The sequence below is a fragment of the Sturnira hondurensis genome, unplaced genomic scaffold, assembly GCF_014824575.4.
Source record: "Sturnira hondurensis isolate 20B ecotype Veracruz unplaced genomic scaffold, ASM1482457v3 Scaffold0008860, whole genome shotgun sequence".
NCBI lineage: Eukaryota > Metazoa > Chordata > Mammalia > Chiroptera > Phyllostomidae > Sturnira > Sturnira hondurensis.
Window position 1 is genome coordinate 4,712,149 of NW_028081491.1, and position 10,316 is coordinate 4,722,464.

At 39.5% G+C, this 10,316-nt stretch overlaps 1 pseudogene; it reads left to right on the forward strand.

Annotated features, from left to right (window-relative positions):
* The window catches only part of LOC118993698 (beta-arrestin-2-like), a 30,043-nt pseudogene extending 25,400 nt beyond the window's left edge, over positions 1 to 4,643 (forward strand).
* Positions 4,644 to 10,316: the final 5,673 nt, after the last annotated feature.

Here is a 10,316-nt window from a genome sequence, read left to right on the forward strand (position 1 = left end):
GAAAGCACCTAGCCCTCCCACCCTACATCCAGAATGGCAATGGCTTTCAGCCATTTTGGTGATTTTTCTTCCAAGAAAATTTTTTCCACAAAGACATTCTCCAGGTCCTGAGTGTTCTTAGGCTTAAAAAAGAGCTGACAGTAACCAGAAAGGAGATGGGAGAGGGTAATGGGGGAAAGGGGGGAAAGGATTTTCAGGAACAACTATAAAAGACACATGGACAAAACCAAAGAGGATAGAATCAGGAGAGAAATGGGGATGGTTGGGGTGGGGAGTAAATGCAGACAATTATACTCAAACAACAATAAAATAATTTTTAAAAAGAGCTGGGACATTCCTCATTTTACAGCTGAGTAAACTCAGGCCCAGAGAGGGGATGTGTCAAAATAACATAGTAGACTGCAGACCAGAACACCCTTCAAACTAACCTCCACTTGCAATTCTGCTTATTTCACTTCCAGGTGGCCCGTTTCAACCCAAAGATCAAGAGAAGGAACAAGCTTCCTTTAACATGTGGGCTTTGTTCACACATTCCAAATTTAGCCCCTAAAGTTGGCAGTTAGATGCATTAGGCAGTCTCTAAGTAATACACCTGTGTTTCTCATTACATCTTTCATCTCCATGTTTACCTTACTTTCCAACTTTTAGAACAAATTTCATGACCACATTTGAATTTTAGTAGTGAGCTAAAAAAATCACACCTAAATTCTTATTGTGCATTATTTTTCCCAAAACGAGGATCCTCATATAGATTGCTCAATCTGCAGTCAGAGGCTCTTACCAAGATAAAACATCACATCCAAGGCTGGTTTTAGTAATGCAAAAGCAGCCATCAGTGTGGGGGATATTCCAAAATACTTGAAAATATTGGAAACTTTCACAGTTCTTGTTGAAAATCTGTGGGTTCTAAGTGGATAACACAAGAAGATAAAAATCCTAGTGTGGCATTTGGTAAAGAAATATTCATGAAATAAGTGAATATCAAATATAACTTAACTTATTTGACTCTAGGTCACCCTTTTAAACAGTAGTTTTGCTGTCACACAGGAATATTCTCAGAGATAACGGAAGTGTGTTTGCCACTTTTATCTTATGGTAGCTGAGACATCAGGTTAGATGAGAAGACAACCAGAATGTGAAGATATGGTTCCTGGAATCCAAACACTAAGGCACAGTACTTGGCTACCATGCGACCTTCCTCTCTCCCAATAATCCTGGACTCTCTTCCATAAAGCATTCTACCTTACACAGGGCTCAGGAATCTTAGACTATATTATTAGTCAAAATTGTATAAAGACAAACCCCTGTATCCTTGCAGCAGCCCTGGTTGGTGGTCAGGCCACCAGCAGGAGAAACCAGGCTCATGCTTCACTTCCACCAGGTAGAGAAAAGGATGTCTCTCTGAGGCTGAGATTCCCTGTATCACAGCTTCATACATTCCTCCCACCTTATGTGACCCCGAGGCCTAGGTCAGAACCCAACAAATGCCTTTGAATATTTTATCCTTTATGTTTGCTTTAAAAATTGTACAGTTTCATAGTTCTGTAGAGCAGACATTTGCAACCTGAAAATGATTTCAGTTTTCTATGTTAACTTTGTTTTTATGAGTCTTTGGATTTTATAAGAAAAATCAGCTTTTGGTCTTATTAACTATAAATCTAAAAGGTGGAATTTCTTGTTACACTATAGGCATACTTTTTAGGACCTAGATATTTTTTTTCTTCTTCTTTTTCAGTACATCTCTCAAGACTAGCATTTCAAAGATTCAAGGTACAGATCTCAGGAAACATTTTCTGAGAAATAAAAGCCATCAGTCATGTTTAAATTCTCAGAACCTCACAGAACTCTCCCAGTTCACTTTTTTTCTCTCAGCTCCAAAACCCCCTCCTCTAACCCAAGCTCCTCCAAATGTCTGGGTATATTGGGCCTTAATTAATGCTTCCTGAGAAGTCTCAGCCATATTCCACTATAATTCATTAAAGCAGGTACCCTCTTGTGCTGCATTACAATCATCAATGAAATGTCAACAAATTAATTGGTTGATTCTATGAAATCACTGCTCTTAGAAAAAAGTGAAATACAGGCATTTCCAATAACATTCCATTTTATTGTGCTTTGTTTTATTGTGTTTCATAGATGTTGCATTTTTTACAAGTGGAAGAGACAACCCTCCACCAGCAAAAAGATTATGACTCACTTTATTGTGGTAGTCTGGAAGCAAACCTGCAGTATCTCCAGGGTGTGTCTGTAAACAAAACTTGATCAGTGTGTGCATAAAATCATCTCTCGTCCTCTAGTTGTTTCAAAGTTTTTCACTGGGGTAAGTCCAATTTCACCACCATAAAGCTGAAGCAATGAATTTGACCTCTGATCTAGCTTCTGGGTACAGTTTTAATATTGCAACCAGAGGTGGACTGCCCCTTGGGTGTTCACTGTAAACCATCGCAGTGCCATCATTACACAGTGAGAATGTGAGGTCTCTATTTACCACTCTTTTGTGGATTTCCACTTGCTCTGCCTTTCTTCACTCTGATGTGTAATTTATCTTTCATAGGTTGTTGCCATGTCTTCCTCTGTTTGACTCCTCTTCCTAATTAAGTGGGAGATTTCTCAAAGCAGCATCATATACCTCATACAATGCCTACTTCAAAGTAGGCCTTCAGTAATGAGTGGTGAATAGAGAGGTGGTTCACAGTATCAGATTTTAAAAGGCAAAGCAAAAACCAAATGTTTTGTTCTCCCAAAGGCTCAATGTGGTTCATTTCTTGTTGAATGACCCAGATTTTAAAAGAAAAAAACTTAAAGTGAAATTTTCTCTCCACACAGTAGGCATTTCTGCCAGTAAAGATTATTTCTCCATTCCCAGCTCATGCCTGGCACCCTGTGCTCTGAGCTGCTATTGGAGAAATGTAGGTCACTCGTCACAGTGGAGGTGAAACATGAGTTAGTGGGTTGGCCTAATCAAGAAATACTACCTTAGCAAACCACTAACAGGAAGTGCTTTGGGAATCACTATTTGGGAAAACAGTAAACAACATTTTATGCTGCAGTGATTTGGGAAAAGAAGCATTTTCTCCAAGGGAACATTATCCTTGATTTCTGAGTTTGCTCCTGTGAAGTTACACTTCAGAGCAGCTTGTCCCCTGGTGCAAGTGTCAGACAGCATGGGTAGGGCTGGTAGTTGAGTTGAGGAGGGTCAGAGATAGAGAATCTATAAGACTGTTGGAATTGAGGTGGGCCCATAGAGGTCAGTGGTGCATTGGAATGACTGGCAAGTTGATGAGGAGGGCAATGATTTGCAAGATGGGGAAGCCAAGCAGTTTTTGCAGGCTTTTCAGAGGATCAGGGAAGAACATAGTTTTTTATTTGGATAATGTCCAAACCAGCCTCTTGTACTCCTTGATCTGAGTGAAAAGTGTGACTCTAGTCTTAAACATTTGTTTAAACCAAACAAACCAGCAAATACAGTTTGAGTTCAAAATCTCAGCCAAATAATAGCATTTGGAAATCACACTTAGTATATATTTCTCTGTGTTTTAAGAGTTTGCCAAATTCACAGTGTGTTTGGTGGGGAGGAGCAGTGACCCAGCAGTAGACTTTGAAGCTGCAAGCAAGGCATGAAGCATATGGGCAACTGGCATGCACACCATGTGGGAGAAACCAGCTTACTCTGCACTTGGGCGAAGACTTTATAAATCACCTGGACAAAGTGGATCCTGTAGATGGCATGGTACTTGTAGACCCTGACTACTTGAAGGACTGCAAAGTATTTGTGACCTTCATCTGCGATTTCAGCTAAGGCCACATTGACCCAGATGTGCTGGGCTTGTCCTTCCTCAAAGACCTGTTCATCACCAGGCCTTTCCCCCAATGTCCAACCTGCCCTGGCGCCTAATTGCCTGTAGGACCACTTGCTGAAGAATCTAGGCAAGCATGCAGATCCCTTGTTTTTCACAATACCACAGAATCTGCCCTGCTTCATCACCCTACAGCCAGGCCCAGAGGACAGAAGAAATACCTGCAGGTTAGGCTTTGAGATTCCAACCTTCTGTGCCAAATCACTAGAGGAGAAAAAACCACAAAAGGAACTCTGTATGTCTAATGATCTGAAAGGTACAGTTTGCCCCAGAGACACCCAGTGCCTAGCCTTCAGCTGAAACATGTCACTTCCTCATGTCTGACTGGTCCTTACACCTGAAGGCTTCCCTGAATAAGTAGGAGCTGTACTACTATGAGGAGCTGCTCAATGTCAATGTCCATGTCACCAACAACTCCACCAAGACTATCAAGAAGATCAATGTCTCTGTGAGACAGTATGGCAATATCTGCCTCTTCAGCACCACCGAATATAAGTATTCTGTGACTCAGATCAAACAAGATGATCAGGTATCTCCCATTTCCACATTCTACAAAGTGTACACTATAACCCTGTTCTACAATGACAACCAAGAGAAGCATGGTTTTTCCCAGGGTGGGAAGCTCAAGCATGAAGACACCAACTTGGCTTCAAATACCATCACAAAAAGGGTGCCAACAAGAAGGTGCTGGAGATCTTGGTGGCATACCGGGTCAAGTTGAAGCTAGTGATGTTGATATCAATAGCCTGGTGGCAAGTCCCTCGCCCTTTGGTCAGAAGGTGTTAAGAGGAAGCATTGTCCTGAACAAGTGCATGACTAGCAATACAATTGGATGGTGGAAAGCCCTCCTACCCCCTTCCCATATGTGACTGGAGGTTGGCAGGGGAAGGTGGGCACGTGATCGTAGAGGTCAGAAGGGCATCAGGGGGACGTGCTGTACTGAAGACATCTGTCAGGCTCTCCTGGGGAAAAGAAGGAATTGGTTGGGGAAGTGGACTCTCAGGTATGTATGAAAATTTGGGCTGAGAAAGCACTTGGTCTAGCCCACACAGGACAATAAATATAGGAGATCCAAGCTGGTGGTGGAGTAAGTGGAAGCCACACTAACCTCATCCCAGGATCAATCTGGAATTACAACTACACTGAAGACAAATCATCCCAAATAACCAACTGTACACTAGCTGTAGAGAATAAACCTTACAACCAAGGACGGACAGAATAAACCACTTCACCACAATGAGACTGGTAAAGAATGCATAGGTGGTATGAGAGCACTAGCTGGGCTCCCAAGAGGGGGGAAGCTGAAATTCTGGGGGGATATTTTAGCAGCCAAGAGGTTCCATCTAAGAAATGAGGGCTAAATCCCAAGATGAGTTCCTCAGCCTAAAGCACCAGAGCCAGAAAGGAACCCATATAACACCCAGTTATGAAAAAGCAGCAGGGTTTCTATTTGTCAGGGAGAGATGGCTGGAGATTCAGAGAACCTCTTAAAGGGCCAATGCACAAAGTTTCATTTGCAGCCACTTACCCTGGGTTTACCAAGCAGAGGGAGGGCACAGTGAACCAGAGATGCTGGAGGAGAGTCTGAGGTAGGTAGCTCTGGGTATAGAACTGAATGAACAGCTGCCAGGATTCCTGTGCTGAGTAATTTCCCATACTTCAGGAGCCATCTTTCTCAAACAGAGCACTCCTCTCTAAGTGGCACTAGTTTGAGGGGAAGCAAGCACTCCACCCAAAGGAATTATTGTACCTCTCCCTGTGATGTTCAAGCCAGGCTGCTGACTATAGTTTGAGGCTATATCACTGATCAGTTTAACAACTAAGGTGGAAAATACAAAGAACACAAAATGAAAAGACAAAGAAACAGACCCCCCAAAAAAGAACAAGAGAATTCTCCAGAAGAAGAACTAGATAAAATGGAAGCAAGAAATTTATCAGAGAGTTTAGAGTAATGATTATAAGGATACTCAATAGCATGAAAAAAAAGACATAGAAACCATAAAAAAAGGATCAGCCAGAAATAAAGAATGTAATATCTGAAATAAATAATACTCTGGAAGGAATAAAGAGTAGGTAAGATAAAGCGGAGGATCCAATCAGTGATTTACAAGACAGGGTAGGAAAAACACCCAGGAAGAGTGGCAAAAAGAAAAAAAATTAAATAAGGAGAACTTAAGAAACATTTTTGACAACATGGAGTGGAAAAACATCAGCATCATGGAAATACCAGAAGAAGAGAGCGAGCAAAAGATCAAGAACCTACTTGAAGAAATAATGACTGAAAACTTCCCTAATCTAGTGAAGGAAAAAAAATACAAGCCCAGAAAGCTCAGGGAATCCCAAACAAGTTGGACCCAAAGAGGCTTACACCAAGACACATCATAATAAAAATGGCAAGGCAAGGAGATCATCTTAAAAGCAAGGCAAAAGCAGGTAGTTACATACAAGGGAGCATCAATTAGACTGTCATCTGATTTCTCAACACAAACATTTCAGGCCAGAAGGGAGTGGTGTGAAATATTCAAGGTGATGAAAAGCAAGGACCTACAACCAAGGCTACTTTACCCAGCAAGGCTATCCTTTAAAATCAAAAGAGAAATAAGGAGATTTTCAGACAAGAAAAAGATAAGAGTTTGTTAACACCAAACAAGTATAGCAACAAATGTTAAAGGGTTGCTTAAAGAAGAAGAAAAAGAGAAAGAAAGAAAAATAGGAAATAATAGTCTAACAATAAAATGACACTAAATATCTATCTATCAATAATCACCTTAAATGTAAATGGCTTAAATGCTTCAACCAAGATACATAGGGTAGTTAAATGGATAAGGAAATAAGACCATATATATGCTGCCTCCAAGAGACCCATCTCAAATTTAAAAATACACACAGACTACAAGTACAGGGATGGAAAAATATATTTCATGCAAATAGAAAGGGGTAGCAGTAATTATATCTGATAAAGTATACTTCGAAACCAAGTCTATAGGGAGAGACAAAGAAGGACACTACATAATGACAAAGGCAACAATCCAACAAGAGGATAAAACTCTAGTAAACATTTATGCACTCAATATAGAAGCACCTAAATATGTGAAGCAAATCTTGTTGGACATAAATGGAGAGATCAACAGAAACACAGTCATAGTCAAATATATTAAAATGCCATTGACTTCAATAACTAGATCTTCCAGGCAGAAAATCAACAAGGAGAGAGTGGCTTTAAATGACTAACTAGATTAAATGGATTTAACTGATATCTTCAGAATAGGGCATTTCATCCCAAAGCAGCAGAGTATACATCGTTTTCAGTACACATGAAACATTTTCTAAGATAGACCACATGTTGGGAAACAAAACAAGTCTCAATAAAATTAAGAATATTGAAACCATATCAGTCATCTTCTCTAATGACAATGCTATGAAACTAGAAATCACTCACAAGATGAACACTGTTAATACATTCAAAGACGTGGAAGCTAAATAACATGTTATTAAACAATGAAGGGGTCAACAATGAAATGAAGGAAGAGAAAAAAGGTACCTTGAAACAAATGAAAATGAGGACACAACAATCCAAAATCTGTGGGACACTGGAAAAGCAATCCTAACAGGAAAATTCAAAGCATTATGTGACTGTCTCAAAAAAAGAAAAAAGAAAAAGTTTAAATAGACAACCTAAGTTCATAATTAAGGGAAATTTCAAAACAACAACAAGCCAAACTGAGTAGAAGGAAGAAAATAATAAAGATCAGAGCAGAAATCAATAAAATAGAGTTTAAAAAATGATACAAAAGATCATGAATCCAAGAGCTGGCTCTTTGATCACAGGAGAATTCTACAAAGCATTTAAGGAAGAGCTAACTCCTATTCTTCACAGACTATTCCAAAAAATCCAAAATGATGGGAAATTCCCAAACTCTTTTTATGAAGCCAGCATCATCCTAATTCCAAAACCAGATAGAGACACAACAAAGAAAGAAAACTTTAGGCCAATATCGCTGATGAACATAGATGCTAAAATCCTCAACAAAATATTGGCAAATCGCATCTAACAATGCATCAAAAAGATCATACACCACGATCAAGTGGGATTCATCCCAGGGATGCAAGGATGCTTCAATATCTGCAAATCAGTAAATGTAATACACCACATAAACAAAAGCAAAGACAAAAACCACATGGTCATGTCAATAGATGCGGAAAAAGCTTTTGATAAGGTACAACACCCATTTACGATAAAGGTACTCAGCAAAGTGGAATTAGAGGGAGCATTCCTCAATATAATAAAGGCCATATATGAAAGAAAGACCTACAGCCAACATCATACTCAATGGGCAAAAATTAAAATCTTTTCCACTAAGATCAGGAACAAGACAAGGTTTTCCACTTTCACCACTTCTATTTAATATAGTATTGGAAGTTCTAGCCACAGCGATCAGACAAGAAAAGGAAATAAAAGGCATCCAAATCGGAAAGGAGGAAACAAAACTGTCACTGTTTGCAGATGACATGATAGTGTACATGGAAAATCCTATAGACTCTACCAAAAAACTGCTGGAACTAATAAATGAATTTGGCAAAACAGCGGGATACAAAGTCAATATCCAGAAATCAAAGGCATTTCTGTATACTAACAATGAATCAGCAGAAGCAGAAATCAAGAAAAAAATCCCATTCGATATAGCAAAAAGAAAAATAAAATATCTGGGAATAAATCTAACCAAGGAGGTTAAAGACCTGTATGCAGAAAATTACACAACACTGAAGACAGAAATCAAGGAAGACACAAACAAATGGAGACGTATACCGTGTTCATGGATTGGAAGAATTAACATCATCAAAATGTCCATACTACCCAAAGCAATTTACAGATTCAATGCAATACCTATTAAAGTACCAATGGCATATTTCACAGACATAGAACAAACACTTCAAAAATTTATATGGAACCATAAAAGACCCCGAATAGCAGCTGCAATGTTAAGAAAGAAGAACAAAGTAGGAGGGATCACAATACCTGATATCAAACTGTATTACAAGGCCACTGTAATCAAAACAGCCTGGTACTGGCATAAAAACAGGCACATAGACCAATGGAACAGAATAGAGAACCCAGAAATAAACCCAAATCTCTACAGTCAATTAATATTCGACAAAGGGGGCAGTATCATAAAATGGGGTAAAGATAGCCTCTTCAACAAATGGTGTTGGGAGAACTGGACAGCTACATGCAAAAAAATGAAACTCGAGCACCAACTTACATCATACACCAAAATAAATTCAAGGTGGATAAAAGACTTAAATATAAGCCATGACACCATTAAAGTCCTAGAGGAGAACATTGGCAGGAAAATCTCAGATATTTCACGCAGCAACATTTTTACTGATATGTCCCCTAGAGCAAGGACTATAAAGGAAAGAATAAACAAATGGGATCTCATCAAAATAAAAAGCTTCTGCGCAGCTAAAGAAAACAGCATTAAAATAAAAAGACAACCAACTGTATGGGAAAACATATTTGCCAATGATACCTCAGACAAAGGTTTAATCTCCAAAATATACAAAGAACTCACACGACTTCACTCTAAGAAGACAACTAACCCAATTAAAAAATGGGGAAAGGACTTGAACAGACACTTCTTCAAGGAGGACATACAGAGGATCCAGAGACACATGAAGAGATGCTCAATATCGCTTGCTATCAGAGAGATGCAAATGAAAACCACAATGAGATACCACTTTACACCAATGATAATGACTATCATAAACAAAGCAATAAACAACAAATGTTGGAGAGGGTGTGGGGAAAGGGGGACTCTGGTCCACTGTTGGTGGGATTGCAGACTGGTACAACCACTATGGAAAACAGTATGGAATTTTCTCAGAAAACTAAAATTGGACTTGCCTTTTGACCCAACAATTCCACTGCTGGGATTGTATCCTAAGAACCCTAAAACACCAATCCAAAAGAACCTATGCACCCCAGTGTTCATAGCAGCACAATTTACAATAGCCAAGAGTTGGAAGCAACCTAGGTGCCTGTCAGTAAATGAATGGATGAAAAAACGATGGTATACATACACAATGGAATTCTATGTTGCAGAAAGAAAGAAGGAGCTCCTACCTTTTGCAACATAATGGATGGAACTGGAAAGCATTATGCTGAGTGAAATAAGCCAGGTGTTGAAGGACAGATGCCATATGATCTCACCTTTAACAGGAAGCTAAACAACAAAACAAACAAGCAAGCACAATATAACCAAAGACACTGAAATAGAGAACAGGCTGACAGTGACCAGAGGGGAGAGGGGAGGGAATTTTAGGGGAAATAGTGGAGGTATTTAAAGGAACATATATAAAGGATACATGGACAACAAATAAGGGGGGTGGAAATGGGAGGGAGGGGGGAGCACGGGGGTGGGATGGGATGGGAGTAATAGACAGAAAACTGTACTTGAA